Genomic DNA, 19396 nt, shown 5'->3' on the forward strand with positions numbered 1-19396 from the left:
GATCGGTTTGAGGACCTCCATGTTCCTGGAGCGAAGAGATGCCATTGGGCTACACTAGCACGCGACAGGGACAAATGGAGACGTTACTGGCGCCCGCTCGAGCAAATCGACGACTAACGGGAAGTTAAGTGATTAAGTGATTGATCTTAAGTATATTGCAAAAACATGTGGAGGTTTTAATCTGAGTAACAATGTTGTCTTTTTATATTATAAATAGATTATTCTGGCTTATGTGTGGGGAATTGCTTGTCAAGGGATAAGAAAGCAATAGTCCCCTGAGAACAGTAGTCAACAAATAGTGACCCCTGGTTCAAGTGCTGCTCATCTCCTATTCTGGAAAGTTGAAGTGTTATTGGCACACAGCCACATTCATTCCCTCTATTGTGTCTATGGATGTGCAGCTCATGAAGTTGCAGTGGAGGTTAGGGATTATATCAGAGACCATATGTTTTTCAGAGCATAAAATATTTGCTGACTAGTCACAGAACAAGTTTGCTAATATTACATAGAGTAATCCAAAGTGTAAGCTACCTGTCATGCTTTGTGAGTGTCCTTCAGCCATTACCTGTTCTTTTTGATGCCTGTCATAATAATGTTTATTTGATTGTAGTACATTTGTTTGAAAATCAAAGGTTTCTTCTTTGAAAGTATGCATTATTTTCTATATTCCATGATTGAGATGAGGTATCTTATCCAAAACAAAGTCAGTGAGATATACACAGATATTTTACATACAGAATTAGCAGATTATTTGTTGGAAAAAAGAATAAGAAAAATATCAGTTGCTTATAAAAATAAGCAATCATTTTCTCTCACATTGGGCTGGAGCGATAGCACAGCGGGTAGGGCGTTTGCCTTACAAGCGGCCAACATGGCCGACCCGAGTTCGATTTCTCCGCCCCTCTCGGAGAGCCCGGCAAGCTACCGAGAGTATTCGATATGCCAGACACAGTAACAACAAAGTCTCCAATGGAGACGTTACTGGGCCCGCTCGAGCAAATCGACGATCAACGGGAGGGCCTTTACCTTTACCTTTTCTCTCACATTGTCAGTAGTTATGGATAAGATGCAACACTACCTATAACTGTCTCACTTGAGATCCAAGTTGAACCATATACTGAATAGTATATTCAGAATATACTACTTTTCATTTTATTTTGGCAGCAGGAAATATTGGTGAATTGTGGAATCTCCTAAGTTATATTTTTTTTCAGAAGTTTCTTTTTTTTATGAATTTGTTGTCAGTACTTAGTGTTTTATTTATCAGAGTGATGATATGCAAAAATGTATGCCTTTTTTTCAAAATGAGTCCAGTATATTAATCACGAAGGTATCAATATCCTTCCACTAGAGTCCACTGGATTTCTCTCTCTCTCGTAACCTCCATTCTGCTATCTCATCTCGGGGATTTGTTTTCATTTGTTTTTGTTCATTCCCTTACTTTGTGTACCCTGCCTGTGTGAGATTCTCTAATATTTGCCTTTTCTTCACAAAGTTTCATCAAAGTTTTGTTTTAATAACACAGATTAGTTTATGTTCCCTTAGCCAATGTTCACTGCATGATCAAACCCAGTACATGACACACAGCTGTGATGAAGTGGACAGTACAATATCCCTCTTCATAGTCAAGGACATAATTCTCTTTGTCCTGGAAAAGTTATGTAAGGGAAATCATTGATTCACGTCTGACCAACGTATTGACTCGACTCCAACTGTTCATTGAACCATCTTTGTGATTCCAGAACTGAGTGAACACTGAACATCTTTGATCGGAGGAATCAATCTTCGTCAATAGAGGGAGCTAGAGGGACACTACTAAACAATGGCAAGAGCAAAGGTTGTTTTTTTTTTTTTTCATGATTAAACTTGACAGATTTAGCAATCGAAATAAAGAATGCTTGATAACTTTGGATTTCATATTAATGAATAATTGTTGGATGCATGAGTATAAACATATTTTAGTGTATATTCTTATAGTGGTTTTGAATTTCTAAACCGATTTTTTTATGTTTACAGTTTTTTTTTTGTTTGTTCTATTCAATTTGGTTATGTAGTTAATAATCTTGTAAAAATTTCAGTAAGTTTGGCTGGCTACCAAGTGTAACCTGCCCACACGGCAGAGTCTGGCAAACTCCCCATGGTGTGCCCAATATGCCAAATACCAGTAACAATGATGGGGCTCATTCTCCTAACTCTGAAAGAGCCTTGAATATGGCACTTTTTAAAATCTCAGGGCTAGGGCAAAGGAGACGTTACTGGTGCCTGCTCGAGTCAATCGATGAACAACAGGATGATCGTGATCGTGATTCTTATACTAAAAAAAATTAGTGATTGTTTCTTTAAACTTCAAATTTCACTGAATGCTCTCTTTCTGTTTCGATTTCTGTCTCATTTGTGTGTCTCTATGTGTGCACCTGTGTTTGCATATGTGTGTTTGTGTGTTAGAGTCATGGTTACCTTCACACAGTCACAGCGGAGACCCACAAGTCAGCAGCAGTGTCTATACAGCAAATTTCCTCCATATTAGTTCCTAATCAGACACTCAGATTGGATAATTCAAATCTGTTCTGGGGGGAGAGTGGGGAGGTGGTGGAGGGGAAGGGATGGTTATTCCCACCTTCCCTGAGTATTTTGCATCTCAGCCTGATAGATCAGGGTCTCCTGCGGGACTGTTCTTTTGTTCACTTCTCTCAACCTTAACCCAAGTCACTGTTTCCTGCATTTTTTACTTGTGTGTTTCTCACTGTCCTTTTCTTTAATAAGCTTCTTCCCACAGATATATATATATATACACACACATATATATATATATATATATTAGTTTTAATCACTGTGAGATACAGTAACAAAGCTTTCCTGTTTGGGTTTCAGTCACACAAAGATCGATCACCCAACCCTCCACCAGTGCACATCTTCCACCACCAAGATTCCCAGTATGCTCCCCCGTCCCATTTCACCCCTTCCCCTGCCTCTATGGCAGACAATCTCTCCCATACTCTCTTTTGTATTGCTTGTTATGAATAGCATAAGATGTTGTGCAGTGGCAAGAGTGGCTGCATGCTCCTGGAATTCTAAAATTTTAGATAATTAGAGTCTGGAGAAATCTCTGCAGTGAGCTGCTCAGTTCGGACATTCTTTTCAGTATCTCTGGCTCATGGTTGTTAAGGCCTCCCCTATATTTTTTATAGTCACTATCTTTGACTAATGGATTTTTTTTCTAAAGTGCTCTTGTTCAAATTACCAGTGTACTGGCAATGGTCCCTCTGTCTTGCTAAGATACTGAATAATTTTATAGAAAACAATAACCCACTCTACCACAGAAGACAATCGATCTTTTTTTGGGGGCAGTCTAGGAAATGAATTGGATTGGCCACATGCAAGACACATGCTTTAACCACTCGGCTCTATCTGTGACCCAACACGGAAGACAACAGATTGGTTAACAACCCTATGAGAAAATATTTTATAGAAAACATATCTTAGACTGAAGGAGTTAAAGTAAGAAATAAATATTTAATGAGAAACTGGTTTTTGAGGTAAAGTTATGACTCATGTTGATACTTTCTTCCACTTTGATCCAATATCTTTCCAGCCACTAAAGGGAAGGAGTCATCTTACCTTGGGTAACTAATATATGCCTTTGAAATTCTCAACTTGTGGTGTGATAACTTCATTTGTCCACATCTACTGAATATATTTTACAGGTCATGAATTTAAAAAAGTAAGAAACATTGACTATTATGGGTTCAGTTTATACACTTCAGATTTTATGTGGTGGAATACTTACTATTGTGTAACTTTTCAAAATATAGCTTTATTTGTGGTGAGACTTTTACAAGAAAAGGGGCCAAGGAGATACAGTGATATGGTGGATTCCTTGCATGTAAGCCACACAGGTTCAATTCTGGAACCCCATAGAATCCCCGGGCACCGCCAGGAATGATCCATGAGCACAGATTCAGGAGTAAGACCTGAACACTGCCAGATATGGCAGAAAAGAAAAGAAAAGAAAAGAAAGGGTCTTTACAAAGGAAAGCAAGCTAAGATAACATCAGTGGGATGGTACCTAGTCCATACCATTGGTATACTTAAAAATAATAAGGGAGAAAATTTGGGCATAAAAACATAAACAGATGAAAATAAAGTGAGGAAAGGTAAAGACTCCATGGGGACAGGACTGGAAACTTCTTCCCCCAGAAACCTCAAAAATAATTACTGTTGTCAATACCTTGATTTTGGATTTCTCTATTTTTCTAAAAATTTTTACTAGTGAAACACCATGAGGTACAGTTGTAGACTTACAAATTTTTGTGCTTGGGTTTCAGTTATACAATGATCGAATACCCATCCCTCTACCAGTGCCCATTCTCCACCACCACCAGTCCCAGTATCCCTCCCACCCTCCCTCCCCCAATCCCACCCTACCTCTGTGTCAGAGCATTCCCTTTTGTTATCTCTCTCCTTTTCTTTACAAGTCTAAGATAATACATTTTCATGTTTAGTCTTAGAGTATAGGACAGTAGACTGTGGTTGTCCAAGTGAACTAATGTCAAGTTTGTTTTTTTCTAGAAAGATGCTGCTGCATTTTCTCCTAATGTTTCTTTAATAATTGGGGAAAGTCATCACAGTTGTTTTGACTTTTCTGATCTTATTAAAAATTAAAATAGACCAATTGATAGTTGCACACAGTGAGGTCATGTTATCAGACAAGGGTAGTAATATCATAGTAAACTCAAAGTTTGATAGTGCAATTTAATTTTTGTCAACTTAGGTCATAATCCTCTTATTTATATCTCTGATATTTTTAAATGTTATTCATAAACCAGGGGCATTAATAACACCTTTTTTAGCAACTTAAAAAGCAGAATTTCAGGCCTTACCCCAGATTTATTGACTAGGAATCTCCACCATACCAACAGGTGTAAGGTGATTAACATACACGCTAACATTCAGAATTCTGAACAAAAGATAGCATCTTTGGTTTCCAGACAAAGGGAAATAAACAAACCACACCTCTGAAGAGTTTACCTTCTTGGATTGTATAGTATAAGGTATAGATGATAGGATACTCGTATAGTATAGACTATAGGATACTCCTCTTACATGTAGCTGCCCTGTTTCAATCAATCCCTGACAGCATTTAGGATTCCTGGGCCCTGCCAGGAGTGATCCCTGAATGCAGAGCCAGGAGTAAGCCCTGAACACGGCGAGGTGTGGGCCAAAAAACTGACAATTTTTAAGAAAGAGTTTACCTTCCTTTTTCTTTGATAAATTCCTGAAGCTACATTTTGGATTGCTGGAGTGAGAGCTTTATTGGAAGCACTAGAAATGTTTAGCAGGTCACAAGTACATCTATTTGATTCACAGCTGGTTTGAAATCAATTACCTGAACCTGAAACGCCTCTCAAAACTCAATAATGTGATAATTGCTCTTAATTGTTTCACAGTGACTTTTTCCTGCCTACTTGTTACTTGGATCTTAATAAGTGGGCTCTCTGAGTAGGAAGAGACATTTGGTTTAAAGTTGCCAGGTGCAAGAGCACATGTGACATAGATTCAGCTTGTGCTTTAATGCATGATTCTTTTGACATTCGGTAAGTGAAACCAATTTAATAGGAGACCAAAAAAAAAAAAAAAGAAAGAAAAAGTGAAGGGAAGGACTGTTCAGTCACCATCCTTAAAGTGACTCATCAGCAGAAGTCTCAGCAAAAATCTTATTTGGAAGTGAAGCTTTGAATTTATTTTATTTCTGTCATTATTTTTGATTATCATTTTATTATAATGAAGTGGGGGATGACTTTCATTTTGACTAGAATAGTATGTTTTTGTTTAGGTGGAGACATAAGAGGGTTGTCTTTTGTCTTCTGGTGGAGAAATGTACTCGGAAATAAAAATAATAATAGCATCGGTAACTTTAGGTCTTGGGTTTGGAGATAAAAAAAAGTTAAAAAATATGCTGTCCTGGATTTGTCTCTCCATACTAGAGTTTAAATTTGTATAGAGCAACACAAGTCAGAAGAAGGGTCATCTGGAAAATTTACTAAATTTTTAATCATATGTATTTTTCACATTATAATTAGACTTTTAAAATATATCCCAGAAATATTCTGACATACGTTCAAACTCATATGCAAAAAATATTAATTATCATCATAGTATCATTTGACAGATATTTGGGAACTCCCTAAATTGCTATAAGTAAGAATCTGCTTAATAAAGTTGAGCATATAAAGAGAACAGAATATTACTTAATTATAGAAATTGAAAAATTAGACCATGTAGTCTTACTGCTTGTATCTATTTTTGGTGTGAAAAGATTAAGTTTTTAAAGTGTGATTTCTTTATGTACTTTACAGGAGGAAAAATATTGTGCCATTTTCATTACACAGATGTAGCAAACATCTGAAAGGAGTCATAAGAAACAAAGCTTGTGGGTAACAGATTGAGGTAATCTGATTGAGGATAAAAAAACTTACTTTTTAAATTTGATTTTGTTTTTTGGAAATATTTAGAGAAATATAATTTACAAAATGAAACAGAAAATACTTATATTTCTCAACAATAGAAAAAGAAATAACTTATAAGAGAGTAATAAAGAGAGAGAAAAATGGGGAGAGAGAGTGAGAAAGGGAGAGAAAAATGGGGAGAGCAAGAGAGAGAGGAGTAAGTGAGCAAGCAAGTGAGAGAGAGAGAGAGAGAGAGAGAGAGAGAGAGAGAGCGCTGGAGGGAAACTGGGGACATTGGTGATGGGAAATGTGCACTGGTGAAGGGATAGGTATCGGAACGTTGAGCCCTGATCATGAACAACTCTGTAACTGTATATCTCCTGGTGGTTCAATTAAAAAAATAAATAAAATAAAATTTTAAAAAATAAGGCATGTAATAGAGCAAAATGTCACTGTCACTGTCCTCCTGTTGTTCATAGATTTGCTCGAGCAGGCCCAATAATGCCTCCGTCATGAGACTTGTTGTTACTGTGTTTGGCATATTGAATACGTCACAGGTAGCTTGTCAGGCTTTGCCATGCAGGCGAGATACTCTGGGTAGCTTGCCAGGCTCTCTGAGAGGGACAGAGGAATTGAACCCGGCTCGGCCGGGCTGACTGCACGCAAAGCAAATGCCCTACCACCGTGCTATCACTCCAGCCCAACAGAGCTAAACATATTTTTACAATAAAAGAAAGAACCCACAAAAATTGCTATATTATATGAGGTTATAATGATAATAATATGATTATACCCTTGTATCATTTGTCATCCCTTTGATCTCCAGTTTGCTTGTGTGGGTGCCAGTAATGTCTCCATGTGTCCCTGTTGCATGCTTGTGTAGCCCAACGGCATCTGCTCACTCCAGGAACACAAAGAACCTCAAAACATTTGTTCAGGGTTTTGATGAAGAAGTTTGACCATCTCGTAGGTGGGCGGCCCCTCATCCTTTTGACATCCTGTGGAATCCAGCTGGTAACAGCTCTAGTCCAGTGGTTGTCTCTAAATTGCAATACATGTCCAGCCCATCTGATTTTCAATGCCTTGGCAAACAAGAGAGCGTCTGGATTCCTTCTCTCACTTGAGTGAGATGTGATATTTCAAGCATAGCTCTTTTGATTCCTCTTTGGGAGACCCAAATAGCATTCTCGTCCTGTTTTCACAGAGCACATGTAGGTCTCTGAGGCATATATTAGTGCAGGAAGAACAGTGGAGTAGAAAACATGTGCCTGGAGCTGGAGGTTCTTCATCCTCTTAACAGTTTCTTTGACACTCTTGAAGGCGTTCCATGCCTCTTTCTTCCTCCTGCACAGTTATAGCACCAAGTCATTCCTCATGTTGAGTTCTCGACCCAGGTATGCATAGCTGCTGCATTCAGAGATGTTCGTTCCATCAAGAGCAAATGAAGCGTCCGAGACTAGGTCTTTTGTCATGATTATACTAATATTTTAATAATACACTGCAGCACTGTAGCACTGTCCTCCTATTGTTCATTGATTTGCTTGAACAGGCCAGTAATGTCTCCATTGTGAGACTTGTTGTTACTCTGTTTGTCATATTGAATATGTTACGGGTAGCTTGCGAGACTTTGCCATGTGGGTGAGATACTCTTGGTAGCTTGCCGGGCTCTCCAAGAAGGTCTGAGAAATCGAACCTGGGTCAGCCGGGCAAGCCACATTGAAGGCAAATGCCTTACTACTTTACTATTGCTCCAGTCTTAATAATATACTAATTATAATAATATAATATTATAAGATTCAGTCCGTGGTGGTAGGAAATGGGCACTGGTGAAGGGATGGGTATTTGATCATTGTATAATTGAAACCCAAGCAGAAAATTTGTAAGTCTACAACTGTACCTCATGGTGTCTCGCAAATAAAAATTTAAAAAAATTAAAAAAAATAACATCATAGCCTAGTTGTGACTTATATATGCTAAAATCAATGCCAAAATTCTGCTAAGTTAAGTTTAATATTGAAATGAAGCAAGGTATTTGTTTAAGCTTGTGCACAGAGTAGGTACACATTGAAAAATGTTCTGGGATGACTTCACACTTGTTGTGAATTGTAATGAACATAGCCATCTTTATCTTTTTTGTATTTTTTGCATGTTTGGTTCCTCCAGCAATCAATGTTTGAAGGACCAAGCTGTGCTAGGTAAATTGCCATGGAATTAACTGCATGAATGATGAAATATTCCCACTGTCCTAAAAAACCTAAACATAGTTCTGTGTATTGCATGTCCCAGGCTTCTTGGGTTCTCCCTACCCTCCAGTAATTATTATTCCCACATGCTTTCTTTTCAATTAGATAGGCTGTAGGTTTTCACAACCTACAAAACTCCCTCCTGCTGGGGATTTGCTGTGCTGGCTTCCAGGAAGAATATTCTCCCTAGATAAGCTGATTATGAATCCTCACTGAGATAGTAGATTCTTACTGGAAAAATGATTGCAAATAACACTTGAAGAAGTAAATCAGAATAGGGAACATAAATGTTATGACAAATATTTTTTGAGGGTACTAGACGCAATCTCGGTTTATTCTTTGGTAAAAGTATATAAATTCCTCTTTCTACGTCTTCTAAACATCAAGACATACTATCATCCAGATAGATTAGGTATTTACTCTCACTTGAGGCTGATTCTGGTTCTAAGCCTTAAGCACTTTATTTCTTTTTATAGAAAAGCCTTTGTATATATTCCCTTTCTTCATACCTGTCCTCCACCACTTCCTCCTTCAACCAGTATCTGAAATTCCAATTTATTAATTTTTTAAAAAAGAGCCTTTTCAATGATATCCTCTGGGTTTGATCCTTCTGATTCTATCCCTTCCCTACCTTTACTGTTGCTATTTAAACATATTCCTGCAACGGCTAAAAAGTGTTGTTCATATTTATTTACACACAAATAAAAAGGCATTTTCTCAGATTTGTTTATACATGAACATAGAATTTTCAGGTTTATGCTTTCAGTTCTTTGGGGGAAATCATGAGTTCTATATAGGAAATTGCATTATTACATATTTTGTGATAGAATTTGTCCAAACAGTATAAACACATTAAAACGGTCCACAATATGGATTGAATCTTATTGTAGCTTCAAGAATCTGCGAAGGGTTCATCGCTAAAAATAGGTTCACTTTCAGGACCTCTTGTACACTCTCAACTTTGCCTTTCTCCAAATGGAAGAAATGCCATTTTGACTGAAGAGACTTCAGAAGAATGATTGGGTTGTGTTTACAGAAGAGAAGAACCGGTGAGCAGTAAAAGACTGAGCAGTTAAAAAAAAAAAATTCTTCCCTCTGCCTTTTGCACTCTTGGACCTGACATTCAGTGTGTACATCATTCTAGTTGGGATTTAGTTCCTAGAATCTTCTATTGTATTCATTCTGGTTCACCAAAAAGTTTCACTGATTTCTGTGACTGAACGCAACCTGGGTGTGGTCATCTATTTGCTCTACTGATTTTTTTTGTCTTATATTTTTTAAAGAAACAGTGAAGTGAAGGAGCAAAATAGCCAGAAGCAAGAATGTGAAACTTTTCTATGGCTTACCAGAAGATTCTCTAACCGGGTCTTGGTTTCAACCTTCTTTCACAAATATAGACAATGTTTAGCCCAATATTAGAATGAAATTTTATGATATCTGTTTATTTTTAATAACGAAATGTTGTCTTTTTATTTACTTGGATATATTCAGAAACTTTTGATAATTCTGAGTTGACATGGGGCCACAGTTATTAATGATGTCTATCACTGCTATCACTGGTCATTGTATGTGACTCAATGGGAAATACAGGGGTTCTGAAGTATGTGGTCAGCATGTTGATATCTGTGAGAAAATGTGAATATAGATACACCGAAGATATTTCTTATCCACAAAGGAGATTCTCAAATTCTTTCTTAAGGTTCAAGGCTTGAGAACTTTGAGAACACAAATTCTATCTCATATTCCAACACATAGTTGAGCAGAGACTAAGCATTTGATGAAACCACTGAATTGCAGCTCAGATTTTGCCTCTTTAACATACAATAGAAGTAGAAGAAACATTAATTTATAAAATTGAAAATAATTCTCTTTTGCTTTTCATTTATGCAATGAAATTAAAGCAGAAACTAAGCACTTCCCCTACAACTCAGAACACTAGGGAGTTTTAGACATTATATCTGAAAGATCCTTTGGTGCCTAAGATTCATAGGAAAATATAATCAATGAAGATAAAAATTTCATCAATGTAAGCCTGCTTTACAAATATTAAACTTGGGAAAACAGGAAGAGAAAACTTGTTTAAGAGTTTGGTTTGCTCTGAGCTCCAGAAGTTTCGACAATAGAATGGCTTTATCAACCAAATATATAATGCATAAAAATAAAATTAAAAACTAAATTGCCAAGCTGATGTAGGTACTCCATTGTAGTTTCAAACTGCACATGCAAAAGAGAGGAAACATCTAAGAGTAATGCATTGACAAACAAATGAACACATGAACCTGTAAGATCGGAAAATAAAACTATACTTTCAGCAAGAAGTGACCATCCTCTGGTAGGCAGAACTCAGGAAGACAAAAATGTCGCAGCTATTTTCAAAGATCTAGGGATACCATATTCTCCTTGACATACTTGTTCCTAGGTTGATCATTTAGAATTGTGATGGTTTTCAACATATGTCTGTGTGTACTCACTCATAAGGAACTATAGTGAAGTCATAAATTGAATTTTGCCTACATCATGTTTTCATGGCCATTTGTTGATTCCATAAGTATTAAGTATTTCTTGCTAGTTGTTAATATGCTAGAATTAAAAATTTTACAAAATAACACAAAATTTCTTGCTATTTTGGGGAAAGGATGCAGAAGATCTGATAACCCAGAGCTTTCATTATTTCCTGTCAGTGCCACCAGGAACTCAGCAATGCCTGGTCCTACTGGTGGAAGCATGGACCTTTCAATCTGTCACCCCAGTTTCTCCCCAGACTCTCTGGCAGAAGTGTTTAAGGTCCACTGCACTTTTCTGTCTCCTCTGGCCAAGGCTTTTCAGACAATTAAATTTAAAATAATTTTGGAACACATGCTTCTCTAGGAAAGTTTGAAAATTTTGAAGAAATTCAAGAGGCGAGTGCTTTTTGTTTTAAACAAAAATCACATTTCATCTGTTCCTCTAAACAATAAACAAATGTATTTGTTTCCACATCAGGCATGTAAATCATTAAGAGCCACGTGTTAGTCACTCTGCTACACAACTCTCATCTTTTCAGATATTTTTTTTTATAAAAGTAAATACATAATCTCATTCATAATGAAACTTTGCCCTTATTTTCCAATAGACAGACTTGAAACATGATTTAATTACATTAGGTCTCTTTTTATGCATTTCATCTCATTATATTTAGAGGACAACAAAGTAGAAATTATAATTTCAATGCCATTTAAATGAGTACTATTTAATTAAGTGACTTTTCTAAGTGCTTATAAAAAAAGGAATAAACATGTTCTCAAACCAAATGTTAATTGGGGGAATTAAATTTTTTTTCTCACTATATTAACCCAAGTTTTATTACACTTGGGTGTGTCTAGGTACATGGTGCACAAACTTACATTATAGGCTGATTTAAAAATACCATATTTAGAACTAACTCTAGTACATCTATTTTAAGGCAACATTGCGATAGCACAGCGGTAGGGCGTTTGCCTTACAAGCGGCCAACATGGCCGACCTGAGTTCGATTCCTCCGCCCCTCTCGGAGAGCCCAGCAAGCTACCGAGAGTATTCGATATGCCAAACACAGTAACAACAAAGCCTCCAATGGAGACATTACTGGGCCCGCTCGAGCAAATCGGCGATCAACAGGAGGACCTTTACCTTTACCTTATTTTCAAATTACCTTGAGTAAAGTTTCTAAATGATAAAGTGTTGTAGTTTTTAAACTCATATTGATAATGTCCTCATTATTCTTTGTGGTTATAATTTCAAATTCTCTTAGAGTAGTTGAATGCCGTAGGATAATAGCATTTTAATTTTATGTTCTTGGGTAAAAGGGATATTATAAGGGTAAATAACTTGTCACATGGCCCAGTTGGCTTCATCCCTGACACTGAATATAGTTCCCCAAACAACGCCAAGAGTGATCCATGAGCAGTGTCTGGAGTAAGCCTAAACATAGCCAGGTGTGGTCCCCAAACTAAAATGAAACAAAAACCCCACCAAATATTTATTCTCATTCATATTTTAAACTTAGGGAGTGCATAAAAATAATTTTACCTATGTGGGCACATCACATTATAATATGTATATCTTTTATATTTTAGGTTTTTTGTATTCATTTACACTTTTTACAAGTTACAATATTTATGTTTATAAGCCAAGATATATGAAAAATACATAAAAATCTCAATTTGGAGTTAAGAACATCAGAATATCATAAATTATCAATAATATCATAATTTATCAAGAGACTTAGGGATTTGCTGTTATCTAATAAATTAATATTGGTACTAGGGTCTCAGATAAAAAATCATGCAGAAAAGAATGCCTTTATGTGCTTTTTCCTAAGGATGACATGTTTCGGGTTTTTAAAAATTTTTTTTCTAAATAGGAGAGGATCAAGTTCAAGATACCTCTTAATGCCAATGAAACCTTGTAAATTTCCTGAAATTTCACTAGCAATTGGATTCCTATTCGTATTTGGAGTGAGTTAACTGTCATTTCTCTGCAAACTGGATCCATAGAGAATTACTGTTAAAATTGGAAAAGAGTTTCCTCTCATTAAACCAACAGCAAATAACACAATTGGTAGGAACAGTCATGTGATATTCCAAGAACCATTTCCAATTTCAAGGGCAGTAATAGATGTATAAAAGGAATTCAGACTTTTAAAAAAATTCTTCAGACTTTTAATGCAAATCATAGAAGCCTCTAAAGATGTAGTACTCAAAACAGAATATCTTTCATGAGAGGAAAGTAATGTTAGTAGTGTGAAAGGTAGCTTTATAGATGGAAAATAAATCAGCAGTCATCTTTTCTTTAAAAGTAATTTGGAATTTTTATATACTTTGCAGTGTGACTATTACTTTTATTACAAGCTAAATTATTAATTGACATTGTTCATGTTCCTAATACTTTAGAATTATCACATTTAATATAGTCACAATGGGGAAGGATATGTTACAAAACATTTAAAATTTTGGCATATAGAAGCAACTTCTGAGGATCTATGTGGTGTTAGAAACCACTTTCTTATTCACCTTGATTTCCATTTTACTCATTAACAAAATTAGTGAATAATGACAATGTTTATCTCATAACGTTCTGATGAGTTTTAAATGAAATAATCCATAGAAAATCTAGTGACTAGTGCCAGGCCTAGACTCATTTAAGTATTAGTTATTATGATCTTAATTTCACAGATGAAGTACCTATACACATGAGTATCAGAGAAGCTTTCCCAAGATTGGATAGTGAGCTGTGCTTTATGGTTATTTAAAGTCAATATTACTCAGTATTTTAAATTCTATTTTAAAATTTCATAGGATTGTTGTGAGGTTTTAAAGATACCATGTATATTTAAGTGATTAATAGGATTCAATTCCATGATTTTCTAGTGTATCTAGGTAGAATCTTCTAGTTTGTAATACTTTTTCATCTCTACATTTTATGTTTGCAAATTTATTTCCATTACACTGGTATAAGATCTCCTTTCATTTTAGCAGGCACACCAAAGGTCAATGAAGCTCTAAGTACTGCGTTTCCTCACATTTCATAGTGATGTGCCAAGACATCCATTGAGAATATGCAATGAAAGATGGGCAAAATTAAATCCATTCATATTGATCATTTCTGTATTTCTAGTATACATGACTAAGAGAAAGAGCAATGTGTACATTATCAGAACACATGCAAAATTATTTTGAGTACTTAATTGTTTCATTCCTTGGAATAAATGTAATTGGTCCACAGAATAAATTTTTTAAGCACTGTAGCAGGAAGAATGAAATTGTTTTCTGCTAACAATTATTTCAAGATTGGTCTATGTGACTAATCTGCAATAGATGGATTTTTTTATATTTATTATCTCCTCAAAAGTACAAGATTTCGTGAAAAGAAAACCATACTGTCTTTTCTTGTTGATTCTAAAATTTATGCCAGATTTTTGCTCCATCAGTACTGTTGACAGACTGGGAAGAAAATTTGTTACTGAGAGTTATACAGACAATGATCAGTTCATTAAATTAGACTATCATGGTGATGACTGAAAAAGTAAGACTGATGTGGATTATAAACCATCATGTATATATCATGATTTCTGCTTAAACAGCTCTTTGGACAGCTGCAGACTTTCACAAGCAACTTCTCCTGACTTTGCAAGCATGAGGATAAAATTCATGAAGGACAGAGTCTTGTCTTCAGAATCATTAGTTCAGAATTATGCATTCCATGTATTTTATCCTTAGATATTCACTCCACCACTTAATTATATAAGCTTGGGGAAAAATTAAGTTGATGGATGATTATATCATAATTGCTTTTCATATAGATAGAGTGAATTGGCATTGGTAGCTTCAATATTGCCTAATGGGTCAAACTGTGAACTCTGTAAAGAAAGCACATCAGTAGCAGCTTGTGATTCAACAATAGTACAACTGGCATGGTGAGAAAATTAATGTCATAGTTATGCATAAAAATTAGTTAATGTTTAACAAGTGGGAAATTTTACATAAAAATAGAAAGATTCGTTTTCTATTAAATCGTTGTTTGACTTGAAAACACTGGACCTATATCTTATATAACCACCAAATTTTTTTTTCCAGTCTAGGTGTTGCCAAGTTCTTTAGACTGAAACTTAAGTCCTTAGACTGGTTGTACAGTCCTTCACATAAATTATGCAAAAAACACTTATACTTCACTTTCTTCACCTTCATCCCTTTTTTGACTATGTATTTTTCAATATTTTGCCAAAGCCACTGATTTCAAGTACAAAAAATGTAGAAAAATTTTACCTGTTATTTTTAAATCTTAGAGAATATAGAGTTACTTGAATTACAAGTATCAGATATATGTCCCCTAATATTTTTTTACTGAAAACATCACTAATACCTTATAGCACTTATTCTTGCTAAATATTAATGTAGTTAAACAATCCTTTCATAACCTAAGTAATCCAGGATGTTTACAAGAATGCTCAGAATTGTTATTTGCATTATTTTAATTATTTATTGGCATTTAAATATTTTTCCTCAATCATAGCAACATAAAACAACATGCATTTATTATGTTAAAATGCTACAAGTTATTATTATAAATATAACTTGACTGAATTTTGTGCTTTAGGACCTCACAAAGCTAAAATCAAGCTATTGGTTAGAATTGGGTTATCTCTACTAGAGAAAAATTTGCTTCCAAGCTCAATATCATCCTATTTCTTGTAGGTTGTTAGAATTAAATCATCAATTTCTGTTTCCTTTGTTCCCAGAGGCCACCATCAATTTTCTGCTTTATAGACCTCCCCAATATGGCTGACATTTTCTCAAAGTCAGCAAGGGAGAATGGCCTTACTCACAAGATAAGTGTTGCAATTTTAGGCCTTACAATCTTGCTATTCCATTTCCTTTGAAATTCTAGATTGCAAAGCAAAATTCAGGACTTAACTGTGCTTAAGAGGAAGAAATTCTGTATAAAATAAATATCAGGGACCAGAGCAATAGTACACCAGGTAAGGCGTTTGCCTTACACGCAGCCAACCTGAGTGCAACGCCAGGCATCCGATATGGTCCCCCAAGCACAGCCAGGTGTAAGTCCTGAGTGCAGGGCGAGGAGTAAACCCTGAGCATCACTGGGTGTGACCCAAAAAGAAAAAATAAAATAAAATAAATATCAGGAGATAGGTATCTAAGGATCCATCATAGAATCTATACACATGAACAGAAATGGCTTATCATCCTTTACGCTCACTGGTGACTGGTATTGAAAGCTATATATTTGACTTACTTTAAGGTCAACTTTTTTGAAGAGAGTTTCCAACAGGGGATTCCCATTTGATGATATTTGAAAAACTGACTAGAGGTTCAATGTTAGGGCTGTGTCATGTCAGGGGTTTCCAGGACTACATACTATATATACAGTGTTATGGAACTCCCAGAACCATATCTGGTAGTGCCCAAGGGTCTGTGTTGTACTGGAGATTGACCTGGGGTCTGTTACATGCAAGGAAACATTCTCTCTCTGTCTCTCTCTGTGTCTTTCCTTTCTCTCTCTCTCTCTCTCTCTGTCTGTCTCTCTCTCTCTCTGTCTCATGGCATTTGTTTTTAAATTATAACTGCTTGTGAATGATATAAAGAATATAGACATTTCTAGTAGAAACTTGTATTCAGTAGACATGCAAGTTTAATGAGGTAGAGTAAGAATAAGATTTAGATCAAAATTCCTTCACCTGAAATGCTGTGCCACTTAATATGATGAAAGGTCATATATCCTATGTATTTGTTATGGAGAGAGAAGAAACTATTTTATAGGCATTTGATATTGGCATTAAATCTGACCACAAACTAAATAAACATGATGGATAAAATATGTATACTTAAAGATCAATGAGTTGATTCGTGGAAAATAACTTGGGCTTCAGAGCCTATTTTCAGAGTTAGAGAACTAGGATACACAAATGATATTAAAATAGAGCAGAATTCCAGAGAAAAATTAAATCAAAGATCACGTAAATATGGTCATGCTTATTTGTCCCAGTTTTTCCTTTCTGATTGGAGAAATCAGAGTATATAGAATCAAACTGTCTCTTTTCATAACCATTAGTACTACAAATTGCTTAAGTAGGAAGTCAATAACATATACAGATAACTATAAATTTGACATCTGCTATAACTAAAAATTGAGAAAGAAAATAATACAAAAAGAAAGCAAACATAGCACTGTAGCACTGTCCTCCCATTGTTCATTGATTTGCTCCAGCAGGCACCAGTATTGTCTCACAGCAAATTGTGAGACTTATTGTTACTGTTTTTGGCATATCAAACATCTCACAGGTAGCTTGCCAGGCTTTGCCATGCAGGTGAGATACTCTCGGTAGCTTGCTGGGCTTTCCGAGAGGGCCAGAGGAATCAAACCCGGGTCAGCAGCATGCAAGACAAATGAAATTGGAAACCCGTTGTGCTATCGCTCCAGCCCAGTACCTGAAATAGGAGCTGACATTCATTTAGTTGTTCAATAAATATTAACTGGGAAAATAAAAACTCAGATTCCTGACTTTTGTTCCCCAACTGTAATTTTTAATTAACTCCAGATAGGAAAGATTACATGGAATGGAGAAACTGGTATAGTTTTATACTGTGTATTATCTTGATGCTGAATTGGGGTCTATATTTATATTGGAAGGTGCAGAAGATGCAATTTTGTCCCTCACAGAATACATGGAAACCCATGTTTCTGAGTCTGTAATTAAATGTGCCACTTATCTTAATGAACACATGCCACTCTTCTCTATGTGGAGCCACTTAACAAAACTGAAATAGCTGAGTGATTGCAAAGAGCATCCTGCAGAATCCTGTCTCATCTGTGGATACTATTCGGTGTGAGACACTGTAGGTGGTTTTGTGCGCTTATCTTCATGATGCAGAGAGTGACCTTGGCAGGTGGTTCTGTGTCAGAGAAAATGATTCTTATCCAGGACGTCATTTGGAAAGGGATCAGTGCTCATAAAGGGGTTTTATGATAAAATTGAAGAAAAAAATCCAAGTTAATCTTACAATTCCCTAAAGATTCTGTGTAGATCGGGACCAATCTATGACATCCACCATTATTCCACTGTGTGTCTGTCATGGGGTAAATTGGTCTTCACTAAAAGACACATTCATGTCATAATCTCTGGTATTAATGAATGTGCCTGTATTTGGAAATGGGTTCTGTATGGATGAAATCTAGTTGAAGTGAGGTCATAAGATGGTAAACCCCGTGACTAATGTCCTTTAAAGAAAGTTTGAAGACATGGGGGTCACAGGAAAGGTCATGTGATGAACAAGAGGTCAAAATGAGAAGAGATGGGACTATAAATCAAGGCATGCTGAGGATTGCTGGAAACATCATAGGCTCAAGAGTAAGGAAAAATTCTCTTCTAGAGCCGTGATAAGGGGAATAAGTGATAAAACTTGTCAATACCTTAATTTTGGACTTAGCCTTCAGAGCTAGGATTTTCTCATATTTTTAGCTAGTCTGCGGGTATTTGTTGTGACAGCCCTAAAAACCGAAACTGGTAGTTCAATTGGAAAAACAATTTCAATGCTTAATTGTTTTTATTTTTTTTGCTCACTCTATGTAATATTTTAATCCTTTCTTTTACATGAGAATTGTGACTTTTAATGCTTTCTTTTATGTCAGAACTTTGACTTTGGGCAGAGGTGTTCTAGAATTATTTTCAGAGCATTTAAAGATATTTAGAGTAAAATAATAATTGTTCACCATTATAATCTGTGATGAAACCCAACTAATTCTAAAAGTATATGGGACTAAAATAAAGAGGAGAGTTAATTGGGGCCACTTTATATTTTTCTTGTTTCTTTCTCTTTAATTATGAAGATGTAACTTGGCTGATGTATTTAAGAGATTAAAAAATATTTTATTTTTAGAAAATACTACTAATTAGGGCTGGAGTGAAAGCACAGCAGGTAGGGAGTTTGCCTTGCATGCTGCCAACATGGCTAACCTGAGTTCAATTCCTCCGCCTCTCTCAGAGAGCCCGGCAAGCTACCAAGAGTATCTCGCCCACATGGCAAAGCCTGGCAAGCTCCCTGTGACGTATTTGATATGCCAAACACAGTAACAAGTCTCACAATGTTACTGGGCCTGCTCGAGCAAATCGATGAACAACAGGACAGTGACAGTGACAGTGACAGTGACTACTAATTATATGATCAAGAATGC

The sequence above is a fragment of the Sorex fumeus genome, unplaced genomic scaffold (assembly GCF_029834395.1).
Source record: "Sorex fumeus unplaced genomic scaffold, SorFum_2.1 ptg000007l, whole genome shotgun sequence".
NCBI lineage: Eukaryota > Metazoa > Chordata > Mammalia > Eulipotyphla > Soricidae > Sorex > Sorex fumeus.